The 25,827-nt window shown below is 34.5% G+C and overlaps 1 protein-coding gene and 1 long non-coding RNA gene across 4 annotated transcripts in view; both read left to right on the forward strand.

Annotated features, from left to right (window-relative positions):
• LOC137487900 (uncharacterized) overlaps positions 1–25,827 on the forward strand; it is a 1,155,393-nt gene that overhangs the window by 200,444 nt on the left and 929,122 nt on the right. The gene's annotated exons all lie outside the window — the stretch shown is intronic.
• osbpl3b (oxysterol binding protein-like 3b) overlaps positions 7,341–25,827 on the forward strand; it is a 175,920-nt gene continuing 157,433 nt past the window's right edge. For 2 of the 3 annotated variants that reach the window (XM_691235.8, XM_009292271.3), the window contains exon 1: positions 7,341–7,700. The gene's annotated coding sequence lies outside the window, so the exon portion shown is untranslated. Of the gene's footprint in view, positions 7,701–19,238; positions 19,367–25,827 lie in introns of those variants that run through there. The other variant, XM_073925485.1, reaches the window with a different exon arrangement.

Consider the following 25,827-nt stretch of genomic DNA (forward strand, 5'->3'; position numbering starts at 1 on the left):
GGGCTCAGGAATCACAAACTCGATATACAAGACTTACTAGATCACGGAGACAAGAAAGACAAACGACCCAGTGACGAACAGTGGGAAAATGGTTGCATAAATAGTCCAGGAAATCAACAGGAAACGAACAGCTGTGATGGCCAATCAGTGAACCGGGTGTAATGCGCGTGGTATGTATGGACTTGTAGTTTTTGGGCGCTGTAGTTCACTCTCAGAGTCCGTTGAACTACCCTCAGGGGGTCACTGACAGTCATGACAGTTTGCAGTCAGGATCTGGAACCAGTTGTGTGTGTGTGGAGCAGATCGCTGGTGATCATGACAATAACAAACTACATTTTTAGGCAGGTAATGTTACTTTTACCTGAGTATGATTTTTCAGTTCTCTTTCCACTACTGGTATTATGCTGTCAGTAGCACTACAGTGCAGTTATTAAATGTAAGCAGTTACTTACCGCTACTGCTCTGTTACAGTAATTAACTAGCAACACTGTCATGCTAAAATTAGGATAAAACTGACTACTTATGAACATTTACTATTTAGTTTAACGTTGAATACAATACAATATCGATCTAATAGAGTGGAGGAACTATAACGTCTTCTTGTAGGCTAATCGGCTGCTAGCATAAAACTGGTTGCCCCAATAAAATCCATATAGGATTTTCCCATATGCTTTTTGAAGATTGCGAATAATAAACTCTGTGTTCAAACACTGTTCATTACATATACACGTTTTGTCCAGCCGGATAATCCTCACACGGAAATACAACTTTGACCACTTTTGGATCTTAAATGCAAACGCAAGAACTGACAAGCTAACATTAGGCTCTAAACGGACTACAGTGCCCTCGGGGTGCACATCTGTGACGTCAACACCACCCTGCAACAGACAACTTTTCAAGCTTATTTTTAGAAATATGCTCGATGACCAGAGTTAATCTCTCTGTTTATTATATTATTATCCACGTTATATATTATAAACAAATAAATACGCAAATACACATAGACCTACATGCCTTTTGGAATGTTTTTGCATGGGAAATACATCTTTTTTGCTTTTCGGCTGTTCTAAAAGTTTTAAAACTGTATGTATAAATCTGCCTACATAGTATTATCACAAGACATTTAAATAAGTGTATCGCTCGCGTGCACACAGCCTGCTTACCTTAACAGATGACAGAAATGAGACGCGAGGAACAAGTCTTTTAAATGCCTGCAAGTTCCATCATGGACACAGAACATCATTCATTTTTGCTTTTTTTGTCACAAAAACAGCGAAAAGCAGCACATACAGTCACATCTGCTATAGATTTAATGGAGGAGTGTAAATACTGCAGCTAAGACAGAGTTAATGTGTTCAGATGAAGAAAAAAAATGACGGAAAGTCCCTTGATCACATTAAAATGACAGTTGATATATATGTATTTTTGCACATTTATTCACACGTTTGTATTACTGAGAGTAGTAAAGAGACAGGCTGCACTGGTAAGCAGTATCTTCATAATATTGTTTAATTAAAATAAATTATCTACAAATTAGTCTGTCTCGACAGACTGAAGGAAATAAATCCACACAATATTAATTCCCAATTAGAAAAACTATAAAATACCATTTATGAAAATACTTAAATAACAGACAAATCCAAATGCCCAACATAAGCGGGCTGCGCTCCAGACCAGCTCAGCTCAATGACTTATAATGTCTCCGACACCACCTGTAGTCCTATTTAGCAACTTGATAGCAACCGTCTTTTTAAAGAAGTGTAACCGATTTTGCTGTAACTGATGTGTTTTATGAAGTAGAATAAAACGGAGTTTGTGTTAGCCACAAACCCTATTTAAGCAATTTTACTGAAATCCCATTAAAAAAAAAAACATTTACTTTGAGATGAGGGAATCAGAACTGCTAAAATGCTAACTCGCTTCCGGGTTTTCGCATACAAATTGACATCATAGTTCCTCCACTCTATTACCTTTTCACATTTGTAAAAAGCCAGTAAAAATGTTTATTCGCCATCTACTGTCAGAAATTGGAAATGCGGCCCCACTAGAAATGTGGGTTAAACCATGAATAGAAAAAGCTAACCACCAGAGGGATGGATATCAAAAGCAGGGCTTATAGGTTAACTTTATTCAATACACAGAGGCAAGATATTCAGAAAAATATGCGAAGGCAAATTCTGAGAGGAATCATTTAACTAGGTTCATCAAGTTCACTGACTTGCAGCTGCAGGGCGCATTTGTTCCCTTAAATGAGAAACATAAAACCTTTCATACACGAAATCATTACACTGAGAAAAGAACTCTTTTCATTTCTTCTTCTGGACCTCTTTCAAAGAAGTGAAAAGCATATCTAACAGAAGCAGTGTGTGTCGGCCTACTGGTTGTCCTTGAGCTCTTGGGTACACATACCCTTTCATTCAGTGCCTGCGACACCTCTGCACACGGAAAGCTGAAGAATGACGGCAATATGTATTTCAGCCATTGTTGGAGATTTATAAATAGACTTCAATTTTCATGTGACCTTCTCACAGCAGTCATACACAATGCGTCTCTGGTCAATTGTTTCAAAGTCAATTTTGACAGTAAACCATAGGACTAACCGATTGACTTCTAAAAACAGAATGTCAAAACAATAGTGTTCATTTACAAAACAACATCATACACTGTAAAACCCAACAGTCAACTTTATCAAATAAAATGAGTGTATTCAAAATTTACTGAAAGTTAATTTTACTCATTTGAAATGAGTAAAGACTCACTGAGTCTTAAACTCAGTGTTAAATGTAATGAGTTGATTAAATACCTCATTATTTCAACTTAATTGGAGTAAGTTTACAGTGCTCATTTAGATTTTTTTTTTCCTCTCAAATGGTTTGAGTTGCCTCAACTTATTGGGTTTTACAGTACTTCGTTGGTTTGAGTTCTCTTCATTTATTGGGTTTTACTGTGCTCAAATTTTTTTTGTTTACTCAAATGGAGCAAATTCACAATACTTTTTGGGATTTGTTTTTGAACTTAAATGGTTTGTTGCAATCGGTTTCCTTAAATGGTTTGAGGTAACTTTTTGGGTTTTACAGTGTAGTTTGTAGTAGGTATTTCGCAAATCATGTTGGATTCAATACTTTACGAAAGCAATAAAGTGTCCAATATCATGTTTCTATTGCCATGAAAACTATTAAATTTACTCACTTGTTACTTTACCCAGTCACATTAGAGCAACACATTGTATTCCGAAGCATTTAAGCCTTTTTAAATGGCTTAAAAATAGCTCAAAATGGGGATAAAGTGTGATTTAAAGGGATAGATCACCCTAAAGCATGATCATCTTTCACTCATCCTCCACTAGTTCCAGACCTGTCTGAGTTTCTTTCTTCGGTTGAACACAAAGCAAGATATACCAAAGAATGTTCAAATGGTTTGAGGTAACTTTTTGGGTTTTACAGTGTAGTTTGTAGTAGGTATTTCGCAAATCATGTTGGATTCAATACTTTACGAAAGCAATAAAGTGTCCAATATCATGTTTCTATTGCCATGAAAATTATTAAATTTACTCACTTGTTACTTTACCCAGTCACATTAGAGCAACACATTGTATTCCGAAGCATTTAAGCCTTTTTAAATGGCTTAAAAATAGCTGAAAATGGGGATAAAGTGTGATTTAAAGGGATAGATCACTCTAAAGCATGATCATCTTTGACTCATCCTCCACTAGTTCCAAACCTGTCTGAGTTTCTTTCTTCGGTTGAACACAAAGCAAGATATACCAAAGAATGTTCAAAAAAAAAAAAAAAACACCCATTGACTTCCATGGATTATTTGTTACAGATGCCATCTTTATTCCAACATTCTTTAAAATATATTCTTTAGTGTTCAATAGAAGAAAGAAATGTAGTAGTAAACTACTATCACTATCATATTAAGTGTAAATTTAAAGTTATAGTTCACCCAAAAACAGATAATTTACTCACTATTTGTTCCCTATCATGCAGTTCTAAATCTTTGTGAGTGTCTTTATTTTGTTAAACACTAAAAAAGAAATTTACAGTAAAACTAAAAACCTGCAAATGATTGACTTCCAAAGTAGGACAAACAAATATGGGAAGTTTGCAGCTTTATTCAAAATATTCTCTTTTGATGTCACAATCACCAGCGACCTCTAACCACCAGAGGTCACTGGAAAACATTCACTCTCATAATTTCAAATCTGCTTGTAGATGGACTACATATTCACTCATGCCACACACACACACACACACACGCACGCACGCACGCACGCACGCACGCACACGCACACACACACACACACACACACACACACACACACCTGCTTCCTTATTTAGACTGATTACATTCTCACCACCTGAGGATTGTCAAAGCCTGATTACACACACTATTTAAGCAGCACATACACACTCATTCACATTGCCGAGTCTTGTTTACTGTTAGTGATGGTCTCCTAGATCTCCTACATGGTCTCTTAGACTTGTTTTCCTGTGTTTTGTTCTTAGCCCTGTTTATCAAGTTCTCCTGTTTAGCCGCCTGCCTTCTGACCTCTCACCTGTTTTCTGATTATGATTCTGGACTGCCTCTAAACACCTGTTTGCACCCATATTGACTATTGCTTCCCTGACTTAAACTTGCATTTGGATCCAAACCTGAGTTGTCATTGTCACTCCCCGTGTTACATTTGTGTATGATGAGTTTTCCATTTTTCCATTCCGTTTGCTTGAACTAACTATGCCTTTAACAAAGAATGGCCTCAAAAGGAGAAAATACACAGCAGGCGTTTTTGCTTTTTAAAGATGTCTAATAGACATCTAAACATAGTCTTCTTGGCTAAAACAAGGCAAAATTTGGGTTGCCAGTGTAAATCTAGAAGACGTCTAATAGGCCAAAACTAGACTAGTTATCAGATAAACAGAAATGAATGACTACACGTATAAAGTCTGTCTAATTGGTCCATTTGATGACTAGTTTAGTTTTGGGCTATTCTTATATGTCTATTAGATTTTCACTAACACCCAAGTTTAGCCTTGTTTTAGCCAAGCTGTCTACATTTAGATGTCTATTAGACATCTATTAAACACAAAATTGTTTCCTGGGTATCTAGTGGTGGAAATTTTGTAGCTGAAAATGGCTTGTTGCTTGTTAGTTGAAAAGGTCCACTTTTGAGAAAAAAGAACCACCCCTTTCACCAGGCTGTGAGAATTTTTTTCATTAATCCTGTTTTAAAGAAAATCACCACTAGATGGAAGCATTTTCTTTCTTTAGAAATTTTAAGATACCAAAGTCCTCTATCTTTATTAGTCTTCAAGGGCCCTTTCGCTCCAAGACAATACTCAAAGCTCTAGTATCTTAGCTGATTGTTAGATTTTTTTTAATCTATTGTACTTACAATAAAGTGTGTATGATTATAAATATGATGTTTTATTCACTGTGTTTTTTTCTTTTATGGTTTCAGCACTTTTGCACATAACTGAACTAAAACATGAATATGTTTTGAAGATATTGACCCTGGTCTCCTGTCTGAGAACTTCTAATTAGTTTTACTATTTATGATTATACAAATCTTATGAATTCTGCTCTAATTTTATGTACAGTATATTGTAGACTACATATGAGATACTATTTAAAGATATCCTATTAATATAAAAATTTCTAACTATAAAGAGAAACATTGAACTATGTGCTTATTTGAAGACTGTTGAAGACAAAATGCACTTGAACTTCCATGAATTGTTTGGTTTGGGAACATTTTTAAGTCATGTTGGGTGCAAACTGTAAAAAGAATGCTGCACGGTTATTGTTTGCATCTAGTTTCTGGTGGAAGCCCACACATTTCCAGTGCAGTCACGCACAAACCCACTTGACATGAATGAATACTGTGTCCTCTAACACACATAAGCACTCTCAATGATGAGGGTGTGTGTAATACCCCAGGAATGTGCTAAAAATATGCGCAGCTTGGTGAACACACCCCCAGAATACACAGCATGTCCGATTATGACTAACAATACCCTCAACATTCCTCCTCTGTTTTTTCTTTCTCATCCATTACCGGCAACACCAAACTGATAAAAGATATTATGCTCCGCATGTGTTATGAAGCTCATTGCTGCTGATGGATTTGACATCACACTAAAGGCTTTTGCTCTTGAGCACTCTTGAATCTTCTGCAGTTATTTAGGTTAATTATTGGATCATGTATTCTCTGTAGATTTGTCCACTTCTTTCTTATTGGTGACTTATTTGTGTTGTCATAGTGACAGCGTGCACATAATTTATGTGGCTGAGTGGATGATGCTAACAAAGAGGAGGATGTGCATATCTAAATAAGTTTAAAGTATTGGAGAACTCAATCAGCTAAATCTCATAAATCATAAAATGTAATCACAGCTGAATGAGTAAGTGCCCCTTCTTAACTCCGACCTCTAGCACTGAATTGAAAATGACTAAAATTGCCATTATAATAATGATTCAAATGTTTAAACTAGCAACAATCAATGCTGTTGTGGAAAAAAATTCTGTCATGTCTGCTTGAGCTTGTTTATCTTTCACATGTTTTGACAATTCTGGGAGACAATTTTCTGAAATCATGCTGTTAAGATGTCAATATTTTCAACAGACTGCCATTTAGGCAAAAGGTCAAGTCATAAAATACATGTGCTTTTGTTATGTCCTGTAAATAAATACATAAATAGAAAAAATAAATAAATACACACTTAATAATGATGTTTATAAAGGTCGACTAGAATTATTAGGTATTGGTTTGAGTAAAATGTTGAAATCTGATTACTTATACACACACACACAAACACACACACTCTGACTTTAACTGTATATTAAGCCAGATTTAAAGAAAATGAAGTTTTTCTTAAGTACATGAATCAGTCATGAATGGTGAAATTTATAGTCCACCTTGAAAGGTGTCAAATGTGTCTGGAAATGCCATATTTTTAAATGTGTTTTCTGTACAAAGTGACTTGCAGTGACCTTCACACTGACCAACATCCATTACCAAATATTAGCCTATTTAAAATGTCAAGTTGCTGAAGCACTTAATCAAAGATGCATTCATAAATTAGGAAATCATTTGGATAGTATCTTAAAGATAACCATTCATATGATAAAACTGACTAAAAAGCGACCAAATTGAGTCCTGATAACATTGAACTTACATTTATTTAGTGCTAGTGAGAATGCGACAACGTCACGGAAAAGGTGCTGTCAACTTGATGTAGCACCGCCTTTTAGAGTGACGTAGGTGGTAATTCCCCCGCTGATTGGTAAAGGCCACTTTCAATTGCATCTGCGAACCGCCCGCAGCAGAACCCACGCGCACATCAGCATCTTTTATTTGCACAGTGAGTGCGAGGACTGTACATGCTATGGACTCGTTTTTGATTCAGCCCTGAATGCTACGTTTAACCGTTTTATTTCTACATATAAAATAAAAGTTATTTTGTTCCAGTATTTCACTGGACCCGTATGTTTTGCGTGAAGGTTTGTTACGTTAGTACCTAACGTAAACTTTAGGCTAACGATACAAGAGAAGACAGTCTACTCAAATCTTTTTTGTTTGTTTGTTTGATACTTGTGTTGTCGACAAGATGCCGCGCGGATACATTTCGTAGTTCTTTTGGCAGTTTTCTACTCCTCCGGAAGTGGCGGTCATTTTAACAATATCTCCAGTTTAAAAGGTAAGTCTAAACTTCCTCAGTTATAGCTTACGACTGCTGTTAACTGTGTCATGGCGTTTCGTTATTTTTTTCTCCACACATTTATTAGTCCAACATACCGTGCAATCCGGAAACATGTCTATGCATGATTTACAAGTACTGTAACTACCATGTCAAGACAGTGTAATAACAGTAACGTTATATCTCGTGTTTATCTTTTTTATCGGGCGTGGACGATTGGATTGCATATATAAAAAATCCCTTTTGGCAAGAAAAGTCTAGAAACGTTAGTCTGTTAGTTGCGTATTAGTAATCCCTAAATTAAGGGTTGGTTTTTCTTTTATAAACAGTTGTTAAGTTACACGTGCATGGCGTTACGTTATTTTTGAAGAGCAGAAGGCATTTTGGCTGGTTTGTTAGGTGTTTTGGCTTGTCAAGGTTTTATAAGTCATATATTTCTTCATGTGTCAGCATCAGAGTATTGCTCTGTTGATGACTTAATCTCTTTAGATGCAAATGGCTTCATTAAAGTTGCAGTAGGAAATTTGGTGTCTGCACTTCAAACGGATTAAATAACAAGCAATCTACAGTACAACTTACAAGCTTTATTACCTTAGTACAATGACATGCTGATGATAAAGGCAAAGATGATGAGGATTTGATTAGAACAATTGCTATCAATGTATTTGAGATGACTGTGTACACCATCTGAATGTGACAAAATGCAATGTATCCATTAGAAATGGACTCTTTTGTAATTTCAGTGTCACCATGGTAACAGATTGTGAAATGTGTTTTCCTATGTATGTACTAGTACCGACCAGAACTGTGTGCCAGTGAAGTATACTCGCTAACACATCGTTTAAAGGGAGAGTGAAGTGTCTCTGAGCTCAATTTGTGCATATTTTAACTGCAAGATACTCTGGAGGTGGACTGATTTTTATCTCTCTTAACAGCCATTGAAATGTAGTAGCTATGAATAGGATGCTCTTTCTCTTCCTTTTACTTTATCTGTCAATATAAACTCAGTGCAAAATAAATGCTAAATATATATTGATGTACATGGCACAAATGTACATCAAGTCAGTTATTGTTATTGTAAATTTCCTCAACCTGTCATACAAAATATAATTGGATAGAAGAGGGTGTCAAACTGCCCTGTGCGTAGCTTGGACCACTGTTGATTTTTGCAGAGATGTGTGAAAAGGCTTGTTTCCAGCAGCATTGACTGAAAATGGATCTGGCATACAGCAGATGTCTTCAGTAACATGTAAAATTATGAATGGCAGCTGTATATGCTGCCTCATGATCAAAACTACATTATCAGAAATGAAGCTTTAACCTATTGTGTTAACTACTGTACTAGGAAAATGAATAAAAATATGTGTAATTAATTTAATGCACAGACACATGCAATTATGCATGGGACGATAACCGTTTTCAAAGTATACTGTGGTTTGAAAAAGTCAAGGTTTTAAAACAGATACATTTTTTGTAATGCCATTCCTAGGGTACAGTATGTGTAAGATATTTTGTTTATTATTTTTTAGTTTTTAGGATATCCTAAAAATCCTATATTAGGATTAGTATCTCCAGCAGAAAATGCTTCCTAAGATACCATTTTAACATGTAAAAAAATCTGTGTTTTTGAAACAAATGAAGAAAGCAGAAGTCAATAATTCAATTGTATTATTTAGCCTGACGTTTACTGCTCCAAAATATTTTAAATGTTTCTTAAAATAATTTTTAGACATTTAAAAAGAACTTATTTTTAAACAGTAATCACAATACTGTGACATTTTTTATCCAAGGTTATCATATTGTCAGAATTAATAAACAGATTGTTCATTCATTTTCTTGTCGGCTTTATTAATCCGGGGTTGCCACAGCGGAATGAACCACCAACTTATGCAGCAAGTTTTTTCACAGCAGATGCCCTTCCAGCCGCAACCCATATCTGGGAAACATCCACACACACACACATTCAAACACACACACTCATACACTACGGACAATTTAGCCTACCCAATTCACCTGTACCACATGTCTTTGGACTGTGGGGGAAACCGGAGCACCCGGAGGAAACCCACACAAAGGCAGGAAGAACATGCAAACTCTACACAGAAACGCCAACTAAGCCGAGGTTCGAACCAGCGACCTTCTTGCTGTGAGGCGATAGCACTACCTACTGCACCACTGCCTCGCCACATAAACAGATTAATAAACTTAAAATAGGCATAGAAAAGTCCTTATTCTTATAGGAATAAATAATTATAGAAAACCTTCTGTTCAGTGATATGAAAACAAACCTATGAAAAATCTATTTATTTATCTGTTTGAGTAATGTCTTAATTATTTTTAGAGTTAGGCACTATGACAAAAATTTTATTTCATGGTATTAGTATTTTTAGTAACACTTTAACAGTATTATATATAAATGTATAATATAAATTGTGAATTTATTTAGGAAAATCAACAACAAAAAGCTTTATATTAAAACTAAATTGGTTTTAAAAAGTATTTCACCTTATTTGATTTAATATTTTGTTTTTAAGTGGAACTTTTAGATGAACATTTACATGTCAATGTCACAGCTGCGAAACTGCAAAAGCATGGTCACCCCTGCACTTCAGTCTCAACTTAGGGATGCATAAAAGTTTCTGGTTTGATGACCGAAGAGACTGACCAGGCACTGTTCAGTCAACAGGTCTGACAGCTAAAAAGGAGCCAAGCCCTTTAGTGATTTAAAAACCAGCAGCAGCATTTTGAACTAACTGTAAATGGGATCGAGTTGTCCGGCTAATCTCAATATATAGTGATGACGAACAGTTGCACAGTATAATGTAAATATGTGTAAAAAATTTAACGACAGCTTTTTAGAAAAATACATCAATCAATCAAGCATTAATGTAATGAAAAGTCAAGTGATGCATGGAACATTATTAATATCATAAAAACACTCAAATGCTCAGGTCAGGTGTAGTTGAAGTCCATTAAACTTACTCGAATAATCAAGTGTCTAACTTAGTCTCGAATCGATATATTAGCCAGTACCAGTAGCTATGTCTATTAGGTTGACTAGTGTAAAATTTGGTTGCATATGCAAGTGATATATTGATATTGTAAGAAGGTTGTTTTGTTATGTGAATCTGTTGAACTTCACACATGCAGCATCATGTGCGGTCTCTTGGTATACATGACATAACCTTATTTATCATTGTTGACACAATACTGCCACACTGTCTATCTGTAATTGAAAGACTTTTACCTAATGTTTACTTTTACCTAATGGTGTGTTTTGTCTGGTTGGCCACATTAATGAATCATCATATCATGTTCATTTATGTTAATTATGGTATAATATTAAACATTTATAACATTTAGCCATTTAGTTTACATACAAAATGACGTACTTTACATCCAAGGTATACATCTACATTTTAATACATTTATATACTGTATATAATTTGATTGGTGGCGACGCAGTGTCGCAGTAGGTAGTGCTGTCGCCTCACAGCAAGAAGGTCACTGGGTCGCTGGTTTGAGCCTCAGCTGGGTCAGTTGCATCCAAGGTATACATTTACACATGTACAACTCCATTTCTGTGTGGAGTTTGCATGTTCTCCCTTCGTTCGCGTGGGTCCAAAGACTGTACAGGTGAATTGGGTAGGTTAAATTGTCCGTAGTGTATGAGTGTATGTGTGAGTAAATGTGAACCCATGTTTCCCAGACATGGGTTGTGGCTGGAAGGGCATCCGCTGCATAAAAATGTGCTGGATAAGTTTGCGGTTCATTCCGCTGTGGTGACCACGGATTGATGAAGGGACTAAGCCGAAAAGAAAATGAATGAATGAATAGTTTGACTGATATATTTCCATGAGAGTCAACCCTGTGACCTTGGCATTTGACTGGAATGTATGGTCTATATAAGTCTTCCCATCATATGAAATCTTTAAGTGTTCTGCTTTATTTTCAAGGAGGAGAGATATTACTCTGTACACTGTACAGTATGTGTTCGTTGCCCTTTCTATTGTATCTGTACTTTCTATTTCTGTGCCTGGTATATCCTAGTCCGTACAAAACCTAAAGGATGCATTAGACACTGTAATTTACTTTTCCATCAATATTGTATTACAGTGCTATTATGGTGCACTTTCCATTTCTTTCACATTCCAACTCTTTGTGTATGTCCTAGTATCTCTGCATCCCACTTTGCAACTCAGCTTTTAGATATATGTCCGTGAGTGTGAAAAACGCTGCAATAGACATCTTATATATGAGTATATCTTTCAACTAAACTGTTGGCAAATGATTGGGCCAAATCTGGGCTGCACGATATTGGACAAATCTGACTTTGCGATATTTAGTTTTTCTGCAATATGAATATAATTTCACTAAATGAATTGAAGAGCTCTATTTGGAAAGATTTCAATCATTTAGGTTGTGATGATCAAGTCTTTTTCTTTGCAGTGTGTTTGCATAAATTATAATAAATTACAAGCATAACTACAACAGATTAGAGATAAAAGTTAAATAAACAGTGCTTTATACACCAATGTGGATTTTTCAGGCAATATCGACAACCGATAACTATTAAGATTTTAAGGCCGATAACTGATTTATTAGCTGATATATATAAATATTTCAAAATGTTGTATTTTCATACAGTATACATTGATTTTTTTTTTAAAAACTTCATAAAAATTTGAACTGATCTTATGAGCTGAAAAGCCTATACTCAATTACAAAAGGGGATTTTATAGACCTATATTCATGATTTCAAATAAATCAGCATGGCAAAAATATTTTTTCGTATAGCCAATTAACACGCAAATTGATTGTTGCATAAAATAATAGGTTAAATAACAAAATGGGATTTCATTAACAAAGCAACGCATTATTAATATAAAAAATAATCATACTAGATTACAAACCACCTAACGAGTTGTTTAGCACACGTGCATCACTGGTATTATGTTTGCACATTTAATATTTTTCCTGAGATGATTTAAACCAAAAGACACAATGACACTATCAAATATATCTACAATGATTTAGAGTATGTTTACTTACTGAGTTATTAGCATACTGCAATACCACAAAAAGAAAGGACGAACTTTGAAGGAATAAACAATGTCAGGAAAGCTCAACCCAACAGGAAAGCAGTTCTGTACACTTCTGTCATCTATCGGTTTAAAGATATCAACCTAATTTTCATATCAAACTCATAACGATAACATTAAAAATTGTATTTATTTTCTAACATACATTATGTGTTTATAAGCCTATCACTGCAGTCATTTTCCTCAATAAAGAACTGCGAGTACTAGCTTAACAAGAAAACAGACCCTAAAAATGTCAGGTTCTTAACCTAACATTTTGTCAAATGTGGACAAACCTGACAAGTGGATTCATTTTTCAATTCAATTTCATTGACACTTTTTAAACCAACAGTTGGGGATATAGGTCAATTTTTTACCCAACATTAAGTTACGACAAGAATACAGCATTTTTAGAGTGCACACACTTTTATTTTCACACCAGGACTAAGCTCAGGAGGATCATTTTAAGAAACCACAGCTGTTGCCACAGTAGTCACAGATTATACAAATGGTTGAAACTACAAATGCTTGATTCGGTAAGTTTTGTGTTGATTTCTTATGAGAAATATTTTTAGTAATAATATCAAGTGCTATGTTGTGGATAAGAGAGCAGTTGTTGGTACACATTCATATTTAAATATGATATATCGAAAGTCCCCTTAAGGCAAGTCATTTCACACTGCGGCCATCTTTGAAATGTCTCTCGGGCAGTATGCTTGGGCATTCTGTCTGAATAAGGAAACATCAAATTTTTTGAATCTGCTGGCCAAGCTTACGATTATATTACATATTTGGAATTAACAATAAAATTAAAAAGTTGTCTGTTAAGTTTAGTTTCAAAACGTTCAAATCAAACAAAATCGCCAAATCTTCAGGTTGCCTATGCTAATGCGCATGACATCATGACACCAACCTCATCTAATGATCGTCAAATCTTCTCCAGAAATAAAAGCGACTCTTTGTTTAAAAGTTTGGGCGTTTGAGTAGTTGCTGTCTGGACATTATTGCAACCCCATTTACCATGTCATTAAATATGTATGGTGCTTAATTATTGAAAATACATAAGCATCTCAATCATAGCTGCAATAGGGTTATGACAGCATCAAATTTTCTTGTTGTTGAAGCTTGTATCATGGTATAGAGTATTATCACAATATTGACCTGAGCTGCAAGAAAAGGTCTTTTTATCTTCTTCAGTAAGGGAACTGCACATAGCTTAACAAAGAAACACTCTAAAAATGCTGAGTTCTTGTCACAAGCCAGTGTTACAACTTTTAACCCAAAGGCTGGGTTCGGCCATGCACACACAGAAAGAAGTAACACTATTGTAACTTTCATTCAAAGTCCAATTTTTATATTGGGCTAAGTAAAAAGATTATGGTTTTTGTTAAAGTAATATTTTTACATCAAACCAGAAGTTTTCATGTCATGTGAACACAAGAAAAATGCACTGTGCCTTCAGTTTTTATAATGTGTGTTTGATTACTATCTTGCATGACATTTATAGTCATACTGAAAGCACTAGCAGATAGTTTACCTCGTTACTAAAAATAAAATGACTTGCAATTGCCTTCCACTAAATGAAGCTAAGTACAACTTTACTTTAGATTTCAGATATTTTATTTTATATTCACATTTCAAATCGAACCAAAATGATTCATTAAATTAATGGTCTTTAAAAACAACATTTTACTGTACCTTTGTGTCAATGTATTTTTTCCTTAGGTAAAATAATTATTTTGATTAATATACATTTTTTTATTATTATTTTTTATTTTTTTCATTTTTGACCAAGTTAAAACTGTAATTAGAGGTTTATTTATAAATTAAGCTATAACAAATTACAGTAAGATTTTTGGTTAGTCTAAAGCAAGATCATACTTTGATAAACACAGGCTCATTCTGATTACGGACCTCTATATACATTTCTGGAAAGCGCCAAATACATTCCAGGAGCTATGTTTTTTTTTTTTTTTTTTTTTTGCAGTTTTTGTTTTCGTGAATCGCCTTTTCAGTGTGGTCATGTTATTGGCCTCTGAACATTTACTGCTTGTTATCAAACTATTTCATAACTAACAAAAGGCAATAAAATCATAGTTTGATGTTAAAACAGCTGTCATAACATTATCAATTTGTAGCTCTTTTTGGATTTTCGGAAGCTAGAAAAATTAAAAATGTAAAACATTAAATATGTTGGGACTATTGTTCTTGTTTACATCCCTCAAAAGGGTCTATAATCTGCTGTGTATGATTTTTCAAGATCTCAAACTTCTTTCACGAGTGCCATTCGTGCCTGCTCTCCTCACGAAAATCCACTAGAGGCTGCTGTCGACTGACTTACTGACTCACCAACTGACCAATCCCACCATCCACCTCCTTGGAGACACTGCTCACTGCAGAGCCACTTGGACTTTAATGAGGGGGAGCTTGAGCTCCAACTCCTCCTCCTATAAGCTGTTTTAATGCGTACCCCACCCCTAACCCCAACCCCCAGTGACATCTCTTGTAGAAGAAGTGCAGGGAAGGAGGAGCTTGAGCTCAAGCTCTCCCTTGCTGGAGCTCAGTTCTGCCCAAGTGACTCTGCTGTGAGTACCACTTGCCTTCTTCCCTAAACCCAGCTGATAGTGTTTTAAAAAGCAATCTAGAAAAAGCCCTTGCCCTTGCGGCAGTCAGATTTTTACTACGTTTTCAGATCTTTTCAAATTGTCACCCTGTTATTAACTTGTTTGTTTAATTTTTTGGCTTTTGTTTTTGTCCTAGTGCGTGTCTCAAATCCTCCGGCGTATGCAGTGAATTACTGGACAAACTGATAACAGCCAAAAAGCCGTCCACACAGAAGTAAGCAGTCAGCTGGTAAACGGGAAAAGGAACGGCATCATAACACCCCATAGCGTTCGTTTTTAAAGATGAATTGCAGCCATATGTTCTTCTGGCTACATAATTCGCGACCTCCAGAAATATATAAAGGGGTATGTTTTCAGAATTAGCCTATGTTGACTTTGATCTAAGGTTAAAAAAGATTCTGCTATTCTACCTTTTACTAATGTAAAATATATATATATATATATATATATATATATATATATATATATATATATATATATATATATATATATATATATTTAGTGTCTCAATATTTATATCTATGCTTTTTGTGAATAAATGTATTTTTTTTTTATATATTTTTTATTTTAAGTTTTTTACATTTTATAATATAGACGTTAAAAAATTACAGATTAAAAAAAAAAAGTAGGTTCAAAGTGTATTTGTTTCAGTGTATTTGACCAGACATTGGGTTTTGATAATAACACAGCATTTTATTTATAGTGCACGCACCTTTATTTTCACACTAGGACAACAGCCTGAGCTCAGGGAGATCATTTTAAGAAACCGTAGCTGTTGCCATAGTCACAGTCTGGGGTGAATACTAGTTTGAAGTGTTCTCTTATAAGAAATAATTTGCTAATAATGTCAGTGGCTGTTTTGTGGATATAAATTGAAAGCAGATGTTGTCATTGCTCCGGCACAGGGGCAGGTTCTGCCTTCGTTTGCCTTTCTCATTCATAAAAGATGTGATTTCTAAACCTAAACAAGTGGGTGAAGTTACAGCTTGATGGAAAGACACCGTTCTGTCTCAGACTTGTCTGGTTTTCACTGTATTGTTTATTTAAAGCTTGTGGGGTTTTGCATGTTGCATTCATCTCTACTGAGGCAAAACCTGATATGTTTGATTTCATGACATATCGTCTCTTTATGTCACTTCAGACGGTCTCCGTTGAAGACAGCTGATGTCAATAGCCCAGCTCAACTTCCTTTGGTGTCAGTTAAATGCTGTCTTTGTTGTAAAAAGAAGGCAATGCTAATAATGAAACAAAGTGTTATATTCATATTTATTGTCATTGAATAATTTAGGTTTGCTCTTATAATAAGAAAATCATTTTAACTCCATAAGACACGCAATGAAGCCAGTACAGGTTCCTTTTTATTGTATGTGATAGTTCGATGTCAGGCTGCTCGAACATTGCGATATTTTGTTATTTTGCGATATAGATTGCGATATGAATGTAATTTCACCATATAACTCAATATCTCTATTTGGAAAGAATATATAATGTTAGATCAATTAGGATGACCCTGCAGTAGTGCATCTCCATAAAATCTAATAAACAGTTTTGGGTCCCCTGACACATTGTTGTTGTTGTTTGTGCTATTTGCAGTGCATTTCTTTATTTGCATGTGTTCTGAGTGGTCTCATTTACATGTTTTTTCAGAGATTGATGAATTAATGTTTATTATTTTCATCTTAAATCTAAAATCTAAAAATCTAAAATCTAATAAACCCTCTATGTACTTTTGGGGTCCCCTTAGGGCTGGGCGATTTGGCCTAATTTTTTCTTGATTACAATTAATGTGCGATTATTTTAATTATTTATTTAATTTTTTTGCCCTCATAGTTCACTGACAGGTTTTGTACTGTAAATATGCTCACATTTTACAAGTGAGAGATTTTTAAATAAAGAGTGCATTACTTGATTTTAAAATAATTGAAGGAAACACAAACTATCTACTATCTATGGTTATTTATTGAATACATGGTTTCAGCTACATTCATTCGTCCATGGTGGGGCGCCACGCAAAAATTCATCTTGCCACGACTATATTACAGCTTCTCATTCAAAACATTTTTTTTTTTTAATAGCGGGTAATAATCGCACCAAAACGTATTAAAGGGTAAGTGAATTATAGTAGCGCAAACTTTTCTGTAACGGTAGTAGTGCTCTGCCTCATTTGTTTAACCCTTTAAGGTTACGTGCTGACTGACTGACAGACATGCTAACAGATACGTGATGCTTGAGGCCAGCAAACACGACGTATAGCCGTTTCACTTTACTTCAGGACGCATTAATGACGCTCTGCAGGTCTATTGAAGACATAAATATTCCTAGCAAATCTAATAAATGCTGCAGACATACTCGTTACATAAACGCACTAAATTGCACCCAGCAGCGTTTGTTTGAGAGCGCACAAGAAGATCTGCACGCTCTTAAAGCGGCTTATATTTGAGGGGCCGTGCAAGAAGTTTTGTGCACGAGCAGAGGAAATCGGCGCGCAAGCACAGTCTCCTTAGAGATTCGCATGCTCGTAGGCTATTACATGAATGAGATTTCGACTTCTAATAATGCGCTGACGACATTTGTCATTGAAATAATAACGCCACAGGTAGTTGGTAGATCTGTGTAAAAAATAGGCCTGCCGCCACAGCTGGAAAAAATCCTAGAGGAAACACTGGAATGTCAGTACTGAACAACTGAAATTAAAACACAAATTGCCTAAAACGCATTATATTTATTTTACTTTATTAAGCTAAATAAAGTATACTTTTGTACTTAACCATTACTTAAGTATACTTCTTTTTCCTAAGGGTGCATTCACTGACTTACCCAGATGAGTCTTTTACAGCCAGAGGAAGTATTGCTGTTCTGACAGCCAAGTTGGGTCAAAGCTAGGGATGCTCTGATCAGGATTTTTGCAGCCAATACAGAGTACTGAATCCTTGTCATGGTGATCGGACGGCTGATACTGATTACTGATTCTAATGCTTCAAGCTTTATAATGCATTGAGCTCATTTTCCCTCAAAGTTTGAACCTTAAGAGAAGATCTTGTCTTATCTATGAGAATAAACCAAGGATGCTGCATATAAAACCTTAAACACATCACTTTAGGTGTGAACATGTCATGGCCAGAAACAGAAAATAATTCATTCATTCATTTTATTTTGGCTTAATCCCTTATTTATCAGGGGTCGCCACAGTGAAAAATTAATATTTTTTTGTTTTTGTCTTACTGGTTTTCTAGAAAGTGTTTGCCCTCAAAACAACTCAAAAAAGATTAAATCGCTTTATCTGTTTATAAGATTTATGGTGTCCTTTTATACTTTAGCAATATAAAATGCATGGAAATTAATAATAAATCTTAAATAGATGCATCTTTGTTCTTATTTTAAAAAAATATATATTTGATATTGTGTTGCAAAAAAACATATTATTTTTATTTGTATAATAATAATAATTATTTGTTATTTGCACACTCTGGATCTGAAATAAACATGAACTCACTGTTCCATCTTCAATGGCTTTTAGGGCCTATTTTGAATCCAAACTAGGCTTAGTCTGAAAACGTAAGAATAACATGCTCTTTTTGTGTAAATACATCAAAGGCCGCTGTCGACTGACTGACTGATAGACTGACCCACCCTTCTCTTTTCCTAAATCCTACCAATAGTGTTTTCAAAAGCACAGATTGACCTGTCCATCCACTTCTCTAAATTAAAGCGACAGTGTTTTCAAAAGCAATCTAGAAAAAGACAAGCCTCCTGATTTAACCACATTCTCACCCTGTTATTTACTTGTTTGTTTTATTTTTTTGTTTTTGTCTTTTTCTAGAACTGTTCCTTGCAAGACTCAAACCCCATCTTTGTGGTCAATTTTTTTCTGCGTCTCAAATCTGCCGACGTAAATTGCAAGCTAACTGTACAATCTGGTAACAGAGGGAAAGCCATCCACGTGGATGTAATCGGTCAGCTGGTAAGCGTTAAAAGAAATGGCGTCATACCACCCTGTAGCATTCATTTTAAAGACGAAATACAGCCATACGTACGGCTACATAATTCATAATCTCCAGAAATGTATAAAGGGGTACGTTTTCAGAAATAGCCTATGTTGCTTGAATCATTCATATAAGCACTTTGATCTTTAAGGAGCTTTAAAAACTTGTTACAATTATAAAGTGGATGAATTGTCGAAGACCTATGAACATATTATGCCTTGTCTCTATGTTGTATCTAAACAGTTTTTTCAATTAAGAGTAACAGATGTTTACATTGACTTCTATGACGATATTCAATACAAACACTATATCTACACTGACAAAATGATGTTTGCTGCTTGTTCAAACTAATTATTCAAAATGAGTTAAACAACACAATTATTGGGTTTATTTGGGATAACTGAATTGTTTATGATCAATCCACTTAAATTTGTAGAACGATTAAGTTAACTTAATCGATTTGTGTTGGGACAACATGAAGGAACTGTGTAGAACCAAGCATTTTTTTACAGTGTTTTTACAGTTTAGTGTTTCGATGCCTTTAAGGAACAAGAATCATGAGACAATAACCAAGAATTCATGTTGGTGATTTCATCCACATCACGCCTTTCCTATCAAGCAATATTTTTAATTATTACTTAACAGACTGTATGGGGGAAGGTATAAATGACACAAGTTGATCTGACCTCAAAATATTTTCAAAAGCAGTTCATCTTACCTAAATAATAGACACTCCAATATCATTTCAGTTAAATAATGCAGACATGTTATGGATGTTTGAGTCATGGCAGTCCAGGACTACAGTTTTTCAGTTTTTTTAAATTTTAAAATCCTGTTAAAATTCAGCAAATTATTCATGCTGTATAAGCTCGCCATCACACTCAAGGATTCTTTCATGAATCTTTTACAGAAAAAGACAGATCACAAATGGATAAAGATACAGAAAAAACAGAATTGCCATTTTGAGGATTAATGAGTGTTACATCAATAATAAAAGCTGTTTTAAATTATATTAAAAGTGTTGCATGATTGTAGACTTTTTGAGATCACATGACCCCTAAACATTATTTTTCTGAATAACTTTCTTTCACAGAACAAATTGCACATTTCTCATAAAGGTTGCGCAAAATATACCGTCTGTGTACCCATTCAATCACCAACAATCCATCTTAATAAAACTTTAAGTTTTTATTGCAATTGACAACAGCTGTTAGACACCTTTACAGTGTTAAATAAAATTCTCTACTCAGGGAAGAAAAACTAAAAATAATAATAGTTTCTTCATGATATTAACAATATGTCCCTTTTACACTATTTTCCATGTATGCAAAAACTACACAAGAAAGCAGGTGAGGACATATTTTTTTTACCATTATGAATAATTTTATTCATTATGGTATTAAGGTCTTAAAAGTCTTAAATTTGATTTGATGAAACCTGCAACATAAACAAAAAGGTTGTGCTGCATTGAAGTTTTGTTTTCTTTTAAATCCAAGCTCATTGGAGTCTATTAATAAACCTGACAATCACAGAGAGGGCATGCGCTTCTTCTCGGGCAGGTTTTCTGGTCTAATAGGTCTTGCACACAGAAAGCAGAAAAGGTCAGAAAATCTGAAGACTGGAGCCAGTTTGCAGAGATGGATGAGTTGTCAAGCTCAGAGGGTCATTACTAATTGGCTCCCCAGTCTTATAAATATTAAAGATTACAAAGAGCTGGAACATGTTCCTCCACTTTTTTCCTGCTTGCCACTTTAAAATATCTGTAACTAAAAGGTCAAAAATGGCTGTGGTCTAAAAAAAATAATAAATCCCAGCCCTTAAATAGAAACTGATCAAAGCACATCTGCATCCCAGCTGCCTAAGGAATGAGGCCTTTGGTGAAGAGATAAGGTCCAGGGTCCCTGTCTGTTCTGAGATACCTCATTAAAAACATCCAGCTAGGCTTCTGCTGGTCTCAAATTGTCTTGTTGCAAGCTTTTATCATAATAAATAGTATTATCATCTTATTAACCCCAATTTAAAGAGGTATAAACAAAAAATACTAAGTGTATTGGTTTATTTAATATACAGGTAAAGTCAGAATTATTAGCCCCCCTTTGAATTTATTTATTTTTTGCTTTTAAATATTTCTCAAATGATGTTTAACGGAGCGAGGACATTTTTACAGCATGTCTGATAATGTTTTTTCTTCTGGAGAAAGTCTTATTTGTTTTATTTCGGCTAGAACAAAAGCAGTTATTAATTCTTTAAACACCATTTTAAGGACAAAATTATTAGCCCTTTTAAGCCATTTTTTTATTGATAGTCTACAGAACAAACCATCATTATACAATAACTTGCCTAATTACTCTAACCTACCTACTTAAACTAATTAACCTAGTTAAGCCTTTAAAAATCACTTTCAGCTGTATAGAAGTGTCTTGAAATATAGCTAGTAAAATAGCCGCTGAGACTGCAGCTCTGCACAAGACGTTTGGGCAGCGGAGAAATTAAAATGGTCATGCCCAACTGAGTCTAGTTTCTCTCAAGGTTTTTTTTTTTTTTTTCACTTTCACCAATCGGTGAAGTTTTTTTTCCCCTCTCCGCTGTCGCCTCCTAACTTGTTTGGGTAGGGATCGGTAGAGCTACACATGGAAGAATTCGCTCTTCAGTGTTTAGACTCTCAGTAGTGATTTTGAACCACACTGAACTGAGCTAAACTGAACTGAACCTAAACACTAAAAAAATGAACACTGCTGTAAGAAATAGCCTTATTTAAAAATTACAACTGAATTGAATAAGTTATTAACTCCGTTTTATAAAATAATTTTTACTTTTAATGTGTTATTATTAGGTATTAGGGCTGCACGATATTGGCATAAAACTGATATTGTGATATCTTTTTTCTGAGATAAATATTGTGAAATAAAAACAGTTTCACAAGATAGTTGAATAGCGGTATTGTGTTCAGGTACAGAAAATAAATAATCACAATGCAAAAAAATGCATTGCATCGCATTTCTAGTCCAAATAATTTAAAAAAAAATCTTAGATCAAGTAAAAACATTGTTTTGTTTTCAAAATTCAGTTGAAATAAGGGAAAATTAAGAGTTTTTCCTTAAAACAAGCTAACTTTTCTGCCAGTGAGTGGAGTAAATTAAATAATCTTGTTTTTGCTTTGAAATGTAGATATTTGGAATAGAAACTAAGAAGACAAAAAAAAAATGTTTTTGTTGCATAATGCATGTAAATCTTGTATACAGTAAATAAATAAATACAATTGTGTAGCTCCTGGTAAACTATGATCCAAACTTAACATTGCATATCTTTGCAATGTGACTATTGCAGATGCGCACATTCCAACATTGATGCTGAAACGATATATTGTGCAGCCCTATTAGGCATTCGCTAAGAAGTTAACATCACATGATTAAATGCTTTTGTACATTAGTTTTCATTACACTGACTTTAAATGAACTGATGCTAACAAATGAAGCCTTAAGCTACAGAGTCAATTAACAAAAGACCTATAAATGCTTTGGGAATTTTCAATGTCGTAGGCCAGAGTAACGTGAAATTAATATTTGAAATAATATTTAAAAATGATTCACCTAGTTATAATTGCATTTGGTGCGTAATATAATATAATATAATATAATATACTGTAATAATGTAATATAATATAACAACCGGTATATTTATCAATTAAGTATTGATAAAAGGCACTCTTAAAGCTTGAATAATAATTATAATATTAGAATAATATTCTTCACTGTATTTTAAAGTTTCTACAATATCAGTGTTGTGCATGTTTATTATCACGATATATTGGTGCATGTTTATTATCACGATATATTGAATTATTAAATATTGCATATGTCTACACTAGGCATGGGCCGGTATATTTTTCTGACGGTAAGATAACCTTTGATAAAACTGTCACTTTTTTTTTTTTTTTTTGGTATCACGTTATTGTGATTACTGCTCTAAAATGTCTGGGTAAAAAAAAAACCTTTTTCCCTCATTAAATGCAATATAGTTTATTTTATGAAACATTTAAAATAGTTTGGAACTGTTAACATGTCTATGGAGCCAGGTCAGTCTTAAATATAATGCATTTACAATTCACATTTACAAAATGTAATAAATAAATTTTATTAAACACAACCGTAAATTCCAAACACAATTCATAAATGTGCAAATTCAAAACACAATTCCTAAATACGCAAATCCAAGTTGTAAATTCAAAACACAATTTATAAATGTCCAAATCCAATTCTTTTGGGGGAAATATTTATGATTTTTACTTGTGAAGTCACATATTGTGTTTTGACTTTACAAATTAGATTTGGTATATGTGAATTGTGCTGTGAATGTATGATCTTTAGTTTGACAAATGTATTATTTTTGAGACTAATCTGGCTCCATACATAACATACAAAACATAAAAAACATTAAAGAAAAAATCTTACATACACCTTTGGAGCAGTATAACAGAAAAATTTTGCGGTTTTAAAACCTTGATTTTTCCAAACCATGGTAAACCTTGAAACCAGTTATCGTCCCGTGCCTAGTCTACACCAAGCTGAAGATACAAGGCTTTCCTTCTGCTCAAGCCTGCAGTCTAAAGTGGAGCTATATGCAATTTGAGCAGTAGTTGGGTTTTATCAAATGGACGCTAATTAAAAGATGAATTGCTTTTGCTTTCATCTGAGCATCTCTGGATGTGCTGGAGTTTGTAAGTGCAATAAGGCTGGAATTTGATATATTTTGTCATTTTCTAGAGTGCTTCGCTCCAGATTACTGCACGTTATGGCTTTTACCTTGTTTGGAGCATCAGAGTTCGTCTGTTATTTGGATGGGGTGTATAGGAAGCTCTTAGCTTCATTAATGGCTAATTCACGCTGTAACCAATCTAAATTATCGTACATTAGACCCAGTATTTCTGGCAGGCAAACATTTTTCCAGAGTACAAATGAAACATGAGCCCGTTTTGCCTTTGTTGTCCAGCCTCTTTCCTTTTCTGTAACAAAATGCAAACCTTTTATTGGTATTCTCGCTACATGCACTTTATTTGTGCGAAAGAATCAGACACCAGCCCTGTTAAACAAAGACGCCTACACAGAAAATAAATAGCTAAAGTTTGGCTAGCTGTCATTGCTTTGCTTGTGAGGAAAAGTGTTAACACAATGTGATAATTAGCCATCCTACATGGCATAAATTAGGTGAACCTTTGGTGTCCTGGTTCACCTCTTTTGCATTTTCCCATGCATGAATATCATTAAAGGCAGAAGTGGTGTTTTATTGATGCTTGTATGATGTGGGTTCCTAGTTAGGGAATTAATGAGTTGTTCATGAGAGAACCACTAATCCCTTATTATTTAAAGCGTGTAATTCATGTGGCACAGCAGCACTACCAGTTTCAACAACCAATAGCCGTGAGTTGAACCAAAATGTTTTAAAATACAGTTTAAGGTTGTAGAAGTGAAATATATAGCAATACTTGGAGTGCAGACAAAACAGTTGTTTTTGAAGAATAGTTCTGATTTTGTCCGTACCCTTACAAAACAACATTGAACCCCACTGGCTTTTGTTGTATGGCATAAAACATTATGACATTTTTCCTTATTGTTTTTGTGTTACACAGAAAAAAAGTAATTTAGGTAGCACTTTACTGAAAATATGTCACAAATAAGTCAGGGTTTTTCCCAAGCGGCAACATCCCGATCTCCTTCGTGAAGCCAATACGGAAGTAACTGAAACTGCAATTCATCCACTCGCTTTGGGGACTGGCTCCAGGAACTCCAGATGTTCATTGACTCCAATGCTAAATTGTCCAATTTTATGGCTAAAAAAACATGTTTACAGCCTGGTACAAAAGATGGTTGTGATGCATAGCTAAATTACCTTTCACGACAACTGTGAGGGGGATGGTTTTTTTTACAACTCATTAGTTTCATTTATATTGAGTTATATTAAGTCTGCATAATTAAGGGCATGGTCACTTGAGTGACAGCTAGGTCTCGCTGGTCGCAGTCACTTTGCCTTAGCTGATTCCGGAAGATTAGCCGCTAAACTCTACATATGCTGTACAGTTAAAGTCAGAATTATTAGCCTCCCTGTTTATTTTTTTCCCCAATTTCTGTTTAACAGAGAGAAGATTTCTTCAACACATTTCTACACATAATAGTTTTAATAACTAATTTCTAATAACTGATTTATTTTATCTTTGCCATGATGACATTAAATATTATTTGACTAGATATTTTTTAAGACACTTCTATACAGCTTAAAGTGACATTTAAAGGCTTAACTAGGTTAATTAGGTTAACTAGGCAGGTTAGGGTAATTAGGCAAGTATTGTATAATGATGGTTTGTTCTGTAGACTATCGAATAAAAATATAAGGGGCTAATAATTTTGACCTTAAAATGGAGTTTAACAGTTTTTATTCTAGCCGA

Source organism: Danio rerio, chromosome 16 (genome assembly GCF_049306965.1).
Source record: "Danio rerio strain Tuebingen ecotype United States chromosome 16, GRCz12tu, whole genome shotgun sequence".
In the NCBI taxonomy this organism is placed as follows: Eukaryota; Metazoa; Chordata; class Actinopteri; order Cypriniformes; family Danionidae; genus Danio; species Danio rerio.